The 11,126-nt window shown below is 44.3% G+C and overlaps 1 non-coding gene across 1 annotated transcript; it reads left to right on the forward strand.

Moving 5' to 3' along the window:
- Positions 1–2,386: 2,386 nt before the first annotated feature.
- Positions 2,387–2,524, forward strand: LOC119920658. Its single transcript, XR_005448389.1, has one exon. It is a non-coding gene; the product is annotated as a small nucleolar RNA SNORA7 (small nucleolar RNA).
- The last annotated feature ends 8,602 nt before the right edge of the window (positions 2,525–11,126 follow it).

Here is an 11,126-nt window from a genome sequence, read left to right on the forward strand (position 1 = left end):
GAGGCACAGAGAAGTGAAGTGACTTGCCCAAGGTCACACAGCAGACATGTGGGGGAGGCGGGATTTGAACCCAGACCTCTGACTCCCAAGCCCACGCTCTTTCCACTGAGCCATGCTGCAGAAGCTGCTTCTCCCTCAGAAGAGGGAGAATCATGATGTCGGAAGAGTAATCACCAGATGTGCCGCCACACCAAGGCTCAGATGATGCAAAGGAAACAACATACGCAACCTGAAAGAAGCAGCAAGGCCTAGTGGAGAGATTCCAGGCCTGGGAGTTGGAAGGACCTGACTTCTAATCCTGGCTCTGCCACTTGTCTGCTGGGTAACCTTGGGAAAGTCATTTGACTTCTCTGCGTTTCAGTTACCTCATCTGTGAAATGGGGATTGAGACTGCGAGCCCCTTGTGGGACATAGACTGTGTCCAACCTGATTATTTTTTTAACTACCCCAGTGCTTAGTACAGTACCTGGAACATAATAAGCACTAACAAATACCCTAAAAAAACACCTGTTGGTCCCACCTTCACAACATAGCTAAAATCCGCCCTTTCTAAACTGCTACCACGATAGCACTCATCCTATCCCATCTGGATTATTGCATCAGCCTCCTTGCCAATCTCCCAGCCTCCTGTCTCTCCCCACCGGAGTCCATACTTAGCTTTGGTGCCTGGGTCATTTTTCTACAAAATCGTTCAGGACGTGTTACCCTGCTTTTTCATAAAACTCCAGTGACTGCCCATCTACTTCCACATCGAACAAAAACTCCTTACCATTGGCTTTGAAGCACTTTCCCCCTCCTACCTCACCTCGCTTCTCTCCTTCCACAACCCAGCACGGATACTTCGCTCCCCTGTTGCTAACCTTCTCAATGTTCCTCAATCTCGCTTATCTCATCGCCAACCCCTATAACCCTCATCCTGCCTCTGGTCTGGTATGCCCTCCCTCCTCAAATCCTACAAGCAATGACTCTTCCCCGACTTTCATTCGTTCATTCATTCAATCATATTTATTGAGTGCTTACTGTGTGCGGAGCACTGTACTAAGCACACTTCTAAGTCTTATTGAAGGTCCATCTCCTCCAAGAGGCCTTCCCAGACTAAGCCCCATCTTTCCTCATCTCACACTCCCTTCTGCCTCACCATGACTCACTCCCTTTGCTCTTCCCTTCTCCCAGCCCCAACGCACTGATGTACTGATGTACTAGCTGTAATTTCTAGTCTTCTAGACTGTGAGCCCACTGTTGGGTAAGGACTGTCTCTATATGTTGCCAACTTGTACTTCTCAAGCACTTAGTACAGTGCTCTGCACACAGCAAGCGCTCAATAAATACGATTGATTGATTGATTGATTAATTTTATTTATTTGTACTGATGTCTGTCTCCTCCCCTCTAGAATGTAAACTCATTGTGGGCAGGGAATGTGTCTTTATATAGAGAAGCAGCGTGGCTCAGTGGAAAGACCACAGGCTTTGGAGTCAGAGGTCATGGGTTCAAATCCCAGCTCTGCCAATTGTCAGCTGTGTGACTTTGTGCAAGTTACTTAACTTCTCTGTGCCTCAGTTACCACATCTGTAAAATGGGTATTAAGACTGTGAGCCCCCCGTGGGACAACCCGATCACCTTGTAACCTCCCCAGTGCTTAGAACAGTGCTTTGTACATAGGAAGCACTTAATAAATACCATTATTATTATTATATTATTTATATGGTTGTATTGTACTCTCCCAAGTGCTTAATACAGTGCTCTGCACACAGTAAGTGCTCTGTATGATTGAACGAATGAATGAATGAAACTTCTCTTCACTTTAACCATGCCAATCTACTCCTTTCAGATAAATGAATCAATTTCCTCAGAGGATTCGGCCCTGCATGCCCGGTGGCCTAGTTTTCTCTCGTTCCACGACAGATGAGGCATGAACCAAGCAGAGAGTGATAGTATTTTGAGAGGAGCCAGTCACTGTCTCTCATCTCCGCTGAGTCTGGTGAGGAAGTGAGCAGCGGTGTCCATGTTGGGGACAGAAATAGTGAAAGGGGTCAGAAAAGAATCACCTCATTTTGGCAAGAATGGGAGAATATCCTTCTGACATGACAATGAAGACAATAAACCTCGAAAATCTGATGGATTGAACAAGTGATTATAGCAGTACCATTCCTTTTAGCCGAACAGGCTTTAAAATCGCCTTTATTCTGTGATTTCTGAACCCCTATGACCCACCTTTGGAAGTTTTACTCAAGTACGCTTATTAAAAGCAGTTGGGACTGGGGAAAAATAACCAGGTTTGGGGAGTTAGGAGATGTGGATTCTACTTCCAGCTCTGATACTCTCCTGCTTCATGACCTTTGGCAAGTCATTCTGTGCCTCCATTTTAACATCTGTAAAATGAGAAGTCCCCTCTCGGGGTGGCACCTGGAGAGTTTCCAGTACTGTACAAGTTTCTGCTACAGAAGGGAGAGTCAAGCAGAGGCATACCCATTCCATTCCTAGCTTGGGCAGTGGTTAGTGAGTGGAAGGCAATCTGCTACAAGTCAAAACTCACCCATGCTGGGCAGCAGCAGCAGGGCAAACAGTCGAGGGCGAAGACTCAAGTTTATTGCGCGGAAGATGGCAATGATAAACTACTTCCATATTTTCACCAGGAAAACTCTATGGGTACACTACCAGAACGATTGCAGATGGAGGTGGGGCATTCTGGGAGAGATTTGTCCATGCTGTTCCTATGGGTCGGAAATGACTCGACGGCATAATGCAGCACAAAAATGAGAATAAGATACCTGCTCTTCCACTGAGACCTAATTCCTTGTGGGACAGGGAATGGCTGATCTGATATCTTGTAACCTTCCAAGAGCGTGGCACAGTGTTTGGCATACTGTCAGTGCATTATTAGTAGTAGGACTTCCCAAGCGCTTAGTACAGTGCTCTGCGCACATCTGCCAAGCTAGCTCTCTTCCTCCCTTCAAGGCCCTACTGAGAGCTCACCTCCTCCAGGAGGCCTTCCCAGACTGAGCCCCCTCCTTCCTCTCCCCCCTCCACCCCCTCTCCATCCCCCCACCTTACCTCCTTCCTCTTCCCACAGCACCTATATATGTATATATGCTTGTACTATTTATTACTCTATTTATATTATTTGTACATATTTATTCTATTTATTTTATTTTGTTAATATGTTTTGTTTTGTTCTCTGTCTCCCCCTTCTAGACTGTGAGCCTACTGTTGGGTAGGGACCGTCTCTATATGTTGTCAACTTGTACTTCCCAAGCGCTTAGTACAGTGCTCTGTACCCAGTAAGCGCTCAATAAATACGATTGAATGAATGAATGTAAGCGCTCAATAAATACGATTGAATGAATGAATAGTAGTAGTAACATTAGCATTAATGCTATTACTGTCATTATCAACCTCATCATCCCAGGTCCTCTAAAATGCTTTTTGTGGGTAAACATAGCTACTGCCCAGGGCTGGTTTCCATTCAACATGGGTCATAAAATCAATCAATCAACAGTATTTATTGAACACTTATCGTGTGCAGAGCACTTTACTAAGCACTTGGGAAAGTACAATATAACAGCATTACTAAACATGTTCCCTGCCCACAACAGTTTCCAGTCTAGAGAAGGAGTCAAGCATTAATATCAATAAATAGTTTATAACATAATTTATAGATGTATACATAAATGCTGTGGGGTTGAGGGTGTGGTGAATACTAAGTGGCTAAAGGGAAGAGATCAAAGTGGATAGATATGCTGGAAGAAAAGGGAGTGGGGGAAAGAGAGCTTAATGGGGAAGGTCTCTTGAAGGAACCGTGACCTTAACCAGGCTTTAAAGGTGGGGAGAGGGGTGGTCTGGCAAATTTGGGGGAAGAGGGGGTTCCAGGATGGAGGGAGAAAATGAGAATGGGGTCGGGTGGTGAGATGGATGAGCTCAGAGCACAGTGAGCAAACTGGCATTAGAGGAGCCTAGTGTATGGGCTGGGCTATCCTAGGGGGTCACAGAGGTGAGGAAGGAAGGAGCAAGGTGATTGAGTGCTTTAAAGCAGACGGTAAAGAGTTTCTGTTTGATGCAGAGGCAGATGGGCAATTGCTGGAGGTTCTTGAGAAGTGGAAAGACATGGACTGAACTTTCTTTAGAAAAATAATCCGGAAGAAAATGAAAGGTGAAAAGCAAAAAATGAACAGAGATAACTGTAGATCATATATTTTGCTGAAACACATCTAATCTGGATGAAGCCTGGAATATGCTTAGAATTAGCCCAAGTGTGGCACTTGTAACATACAATATTGAATCCACTTATCTCCAAACCCACCCATTGCTAACAAGGAACATAGAGGCTTAGCAAAAGCTCATTTAATAATAATAATAATAATGATGGCATTTATTAAGTGCTTACTATGTGCAAAGCACTGTTCTAAGCACTGGGGGGATACAAGGTAATCAGGTTGTCCCACAGGGGGCTCACAGGCTTCATCCCCATTTTACAGATGAGGGAACTGAGGCCTGGAGAAGTGAAGTGACTTGCCCAAAGTCACACAGCTGACAACTGGCGAAGCTGGGATTTGAACCCATGACCTCTGACTCCAAAGCCCGGGCTCTTTCCACTGAACCACACTGCTTCTCCTAATTTCTATTAATGTATAGAGTCAGGGAAGAGAGACCTGAAGAAATTATTTGCTTTATCCTCTTACCTCCAGAAGATGAGGTTTACTATTCCTGATTGTAACTGAGATTTTAAAGAGCCTTCTATATAATGATGTAACTACGACATTAACCATTACCGAAATGTTACTGAAGTAAGGCCTCCCTAGAAAATTATCCATTAAAAGGCAAAATAATAAGTATCCTGAATTTGGGGGGAAACATTTTTGAAAGTAAAGGTTGTTTTTTAAAAGGGCAACCGCTTTAAATAACCAAATGCAAGAGCCCAGAATTTCCTAGTTGAAACAAACAAAACAGCTGCCAAAACATATCAGATCAATTTGTTGAAATCTATATGTGAATTTTCACAGGGAGTGAAGCTATTTTATTGAACATATTCAGTGAATAATAAATTCATCTTGAGCCCCTTGAGACAAAGGATCTGCACCAAATTCTCACCTGTATACTCTTTCCCAGAGCTCAGTACAGTGCTCTGCACACAGTAAGCTCTTAATAAATACTTTTCTAGTAGTACCACTATCCATCTCCTACTATGTGCAGAAACAGCATGGTCTAATGGATAAAGCATGAGCCTGGGAGTTAGAAGGATCTGGATTCTAATCCTGACTCTGTCACTTGTCTGCTGTGTGACCTTGGGCAATTCACTTAACTCTTCTATGCCTCCATTACCTCATCTGTAAAATGGGGATTAAAACTTTGAGCCCCATGTGGGACAGGGACTGTGTCCAGCCTGATTGGCTTGTATTTTTAATGGCATTTATTAAGCACTTACTATGTGCAAAGCAGTGTTCTCAGCGCTGGGGAGATTACAGGGTGATCAGGTTGTCCCACGGGGGGCTCACAGTCTTCATCCCCATTTTACAGATGAGGTAACTGAGGCACAGAGAAGTTAAGTGACTTGCCCAAAGTCACACAGCTGACAAGCGGCAGAGCGGGATTTGAACCCATGACCTCTGACTCCAAAGCCCGGGCTCTTTCCACTGAGCCACTCTGCTTCTCTTGTATTTATCCAAGTGCTGCTTAGAACAGGGATTGACAGAAAGTGCTTAGCAAATACCATCATTATCGTTAACTCTGCATTACGCACTTGGAGAGCACAACTGAATTTAGGGACACAGTCCCTACCCTCAAATATTTTACAATCTATCAGTGAAGATAAGCATTGAAATAATTAACAGGGAGTAGAAAGAAGCCGAAGTGGATCTGCATATGAGCTGATCCATAAATAGCAGGGCATGGGAGGCATTTTGCAAGTGGTGGTGAGTTCTAAGTGCCTACTTGGTGCAGAAGAGCTGAAGTGATATTTTGGCAGGGATAGATCTGAGGGAAGAGAAAGTAACTGGGGAAGATCTCTTGGTTGAGATGTGATTTCAGACAAGCTTTGAAGATGCAGTGAGCTGTGATCTGATGGTTTAGAAGGAAAAGGGAGTTCCAGGCCAGGGAAAGGGTGTGAATAAGAGGCTGGAGATGAGAAAGGTGAGAATATCATGTAACAAGCAATTTTGGGTGTGTGAGAAAACACAGACAAAACTCATGCTACTGAGTATAAATCGATCAAGGAATGAACAAGAAAAATGTCCCTTTTGTGTGTAGCTAAGTTTATTATAATTATGGATCCATAGAGAATCAATCATCAATCAAATTTTTTGAACACTTACTGTGTGCAGAGTCTTTGGGAGAGTTCAATTCAACAGACACCTTCCCTGCCCACTAGGAGCTTACAGTTAAGAGGGGAGTCAGACATTAGCATAAATGAAATTACAGATATGTATATAATAACAATAATGATAGTATTTGTTAAGTGCTTACTATGTGCAAAGCAATGTTCTAAGCACTGGCACTGTTCTAAGAACTGATAAATGTTTTGGGGCTGAGGGTGGAGTGAATAAAAGATACAAATCCAATTACAATCTTGTTTAGAGAGAAAGAGAAAAGAGAAGAATGCCAAGCTACATCAAGTTAGAGTCATAAGTTTTCTTTCTAAACATCTCCTAATCATGACATAAGAAAATAGCGAATATAAATAAGATTAGATTAACACACCACGATGTTAGGAGAAAGCAGCAGATCATTAAGCCAATCAAGCACTAAATAAAGTAAAATCATCTGTTCAAGCCTGCACAGTGAAGTAGGTCAAAAGAAGAGTCGTCCAATTAACCCTAGGGTTAGAGGTGGCCAGTGTGTTATGGATTTTCCTGATCTGGTAAACCTGTGAAATGCACGTGAAGGCCGATGATGAGGAATAGCTGATCTGATACAATTTAGAATGGGTTGATTCAACCCAAAGATGCTCATTGGCTTATGGACTCCGGATTGAAATGAAACGAGAGCCCGCCCCGCAACACAATTAGATACATTTGCCCCCAAGGTAAAGAGTGTGGACTTAATTAGGCAGCTTGGTCTAGTGGAAACGACCATGGGGCCTGGAGTCAGGAGCCAGGATTCTACTACTCCCTGCTTGGCCGTTTTCCTGGTATGTGAACTTAATCTCTCTGGGCATCACTTTCCTCATCAGTCAAGTGGGACTAAGAACTAAGATACCTGGTCTCTCAGACTGGTGCCAGAATGTGAATAATCAGATTGTCTCTTATCTACCCCATCCTTAGCAAAGAATAAGGACTTCAGGAGAAAATTGGAAGGGAAGGGAGAACGGTGCTGACATAAAGTGATATATCCTTCCTCTGCTGGCTGGATGAATTTTTGCCTTACTTAATACACACCTCCTGCTCTACTTTCATCCCTCCCTCCCTGGCTTCCTCCTTCATCTCTCTCTGTCAGTATCTCTGTCTCTCTCTGCTTTTCTCCCCCCACCCCTGGCCCTCTCTCTTCCTGGAGACAGTGAGCTTGTTGTGGTCAGGGGATGTGCTTGTTTATTGTTATATCGTACTCTTCCAAGGACACAGTAAGTGCTCAGTAAATATGACTGATTGACTCTCTTTCTCTCTCTCTTCTTTTCCCTCCTTTCTTCCCTCCCTCCCCTTCTCCCTCACTTGGACTATGAAAAGCTGCAAAAAGAAGTAGGGGTCTCTTCAGGCAGCTGGAGCCCCTTACCCACTTCTGGGCTTCCCGGAGGCAGCTGCTCCACTCCCACCAATCTAGCAAGCCCTCTGGATGGGCCCACTGGGAACCCCACAGAGACCTAATGAAAAATGCAGAATGCACCTGCTTGATTATCCCCTCTCAGCCAGCTGCAGCAGTGAAGCAAGGTCACAAGACACATTCACTCGCCATTCCCCCACGCCCACCCTCCACACACCTCCCTCCTCTTCCTTCTTTTCGTCTCTTCTTCCATCCCTCTGCCCTTCCTTTCCTCTGTGGCTAATGCTAGAGAAGGAACAGAGTGAAATATGAAGGGGATGGGGGTGGGAGAAAGGGGCCAGATGTGGAGGCATTAAAGGACATAAGCCAAGACAGGTTGATCTGTGGAGGAAGGCCCAAAAGAGGAATTGGAGAAAAGCCTCATGATCATCAGAGTAGTAGCAAAAAGGTCTAGGGATAGGGTATACCATCCCGGTTGATGAAAATGCACAGAGATAATCTGCAATTCAAATAATCCACAGATGGAGAATGAGACGTCTTCTGAAAACTCTGCCTTCCCTTTCTCCTCTTTCTTTGCTTGATTTTGTAGGATTTTGAGTTTGTGGGGGATTTTGGAGTGTAGGTGCCAGAGACAAGATTCTTTTCTACTGGCTGTTCACCCGGCACCAACAGGGCCCTGTGAGGGTGTCAAGGATAGTAATTCTATGGGTGCATCATCTTGAATAGGGAAGCACCAGACAGCTATTTTGGGAGCCCAAGGGAATTGTTAATTAACTCATGAGCTGGGCATTAGCACTTGTGAAAGTGTTCAGATAATACCAACAGAGACTGTTAGCACAATTAGGACTGTTGGAATAAATGTTAATTCTACTAGGATCAACACCAGATTACTTCCTGAATAATGATCATCATGGTGTTTATTATTCCTAATAATGATGGCGTTTGTTAAGCTCTTACTATGTGCAAAGCACTGTTCTAAGCACTGGAGTGGGAATACAAGGTGATCAGGTTGTCCCACATGGGGCTCACAGTCTTAATCCCCATTTTACAGATGAGGTAACTGAGAAGTTAAGTGACTTGCCCAAAGTCACACAGCTGACAATCGGCAGAGCGGGGATTTGAACTCATGACCTCTGACTCCCAAGCCCGGGCTCTTTCCACTGAGCCACGCTGCTTCTACTACTACATGCCAAGCACTCTGCTAAGCACTGAAGTAGATATACATTGACAAGCAGCATGGCCTAGTAGTTAGAGACCTGGGTTCTAATTCTGGCTCTGCCACGTGTCTGTTGTGTTACCTTGGGCAAGTCACTTAACTTCTCTGTGCCTCAGTTACCTCATTTGGAAAACGGGGATGAAGACTGAGAGCCCTACATGGAACAGTGACTGTGTTAAACCTGCTTTCTTGTAACTACGTTAGTTCTTAGTACAGCACCTGGTGCATAGTACGTGCTTAACATATCACAATTATTATTATTCTAATTTTTACAAGACAATCCCATGTTGATTCCTTGTAATTTAGTATTTGAAAGAGTAGTGTAGGTTGGGATTATGATTTACAAATAATGTGTTGGAGAATTATTTGACATTTATGTTAGAAATGCATTTCCTCTACTTAAAATTGTCTGCTCACTCAGGCTTGGCTGCCAGTACCACACACAGAATGATGAAGGGAGTGTCTGTGTGTGTCTATGCGTAACTGTGTGTGGTCTTCCTTAGTTTTCCAGGGTGATGTACTGATGGTGATTCCTACCCAACTGTGGGGGTGTCTGAGAAGGCCGATGTGTGGCTGACACTCTCCCCTGCTGCATTAGGTGCCTGGAGAGATAGATCTGTCTATTGATAAATTGGTCTATCTTGCCACTGACCTCTTCCAATTCCCTCTAGCCTGGAATGCACTCCTCTTCATATACAACAGATCCCCACTCTCCCCACCTTCCAAGCTTTATTAAAATCATATCTCCTCCAAGAGGCCTGACCAGACTGTGAGTCCACTCTGCGCATCAGGCAGAAACTCCTCACCCTGGGCTTCAAGGCTGTCCATCACCTCGCCCCCTCCTACCTCCCCTCCCTTCTCTCCTTCTCCAGCCCAGCCCGCACCCTTCGCTCCTCCACCGCTGATCTCCTCACCGTACCTCGCTCTCGCCTGTCCCACCATCGACCCCTGGCCTGGAATGCCCTCCCTCTGCCCATCCGCCAAGCTAGCCCTCTTCCTCCCGTCAAGGCCCTGCTGAGAGCTCACCTCCTCCAGGAGGCCTTCCCACACTGAGCCCCTTCCTTCCTCTCCCCCTCGTCCCCCTCTCCATCCCCCCATCTTACCTCCCTCTCTTCCCCACAGCACCTGTATAAATGTATGTATGTTTGTACATTTTTTTACTCTATGTATTTATTTAATTTGTATGTATCTATTCTATTTATTTTATTTTGTTTATGTTTGGTTTTGTTCTCTGTCTCCCCCTTTTAGACTGTGAGCCCACTGTTGGGTAGGGACTGTCTCTATATGTTGCCAATTTGTACTTCCCAAGCGCTTAGTACAGTGCTCTGCACATAGTAAGCGCTCAATAAATACGATTGATGATGATGATGATAGGGACCGTCTCTATATGTTGCCAATTTGTACTTCCCAAGCACTTAGTACAGTGCTCTGCACATAGTAAGAGCTCAATAAATACGATTGATGATGATGATGATTTCCCCTACTCCCTCTCCCTAATGTATCACCTCTGGGTCTGTTCCCTTTATTCACCCCGTCAGCCCCACAGCCTTTATCTACATGCCCATCATTCATTTATTTATATCAATGCCTGCCCCTCTAGGCTGTAAGCTCGTTGTGGACAGGGAATGTGCCCTTGTATTGTATTATCTGAAGTGCTTAGTGCAATGCTCTGCAAACAGTAAGCACTCAGTAAATACCATTGATTGATTGATCGATTAAGTCTAGCTGGGCTATATGGCTTTACCCCCAAACAGGACATGTCTCTGATTTTAAGCCTGCCTATTAGAATCCATTTCTTTGTGTGGTCTCTCCCAACTCTTGCTCATCAGTAGGACGGAATCCTTTTTCATTCTCTCCCCTGTAGAATACTAGATTGTAATCACCTTGAGAGGACAGGTGGTTCCTACTAATCTATTGTTGTTTAGTACAGGGCTCTACTCAGATTGCGTGCTCAATTAATATTATTGATTGACCTCTCTAATTGTAAATATTTGGTTTTATTTTTGCCTCCCCCATTAGACTAACATTGTTTTTCTGGTGAAGGATTGGTGTGATTGACTGCCTCTTCTGTAAGGAAGATTTGCCATGTCTCAGTCATTCGGTCAGTCGATTGTATTTATTGAGTGCCGACTGTGTGCAGGACACTGTACTAACCGCTTGGGAGAATATAAAAAAAAAAACAATGTAACAAACATATTGCCTGCCCATAATGAGCTTATGGTC

Source organism: Tachyglossus aculeatus, chromosome X1, assembly GCF_015852505.1.
Source record: "Tachyglossus aculeatus isolate mTacAcu1 chromosome X1, mTacAcu1.pri, whole genome shotgun sequence".
NCBI classification, from domain to species: domain Eukaryota; kingdom Metazoa; phylum Chordata; class Mammalia; order Monotremata; family Tachyglossidae; genus Tachyglossus; species Tachyglossus aculeatus.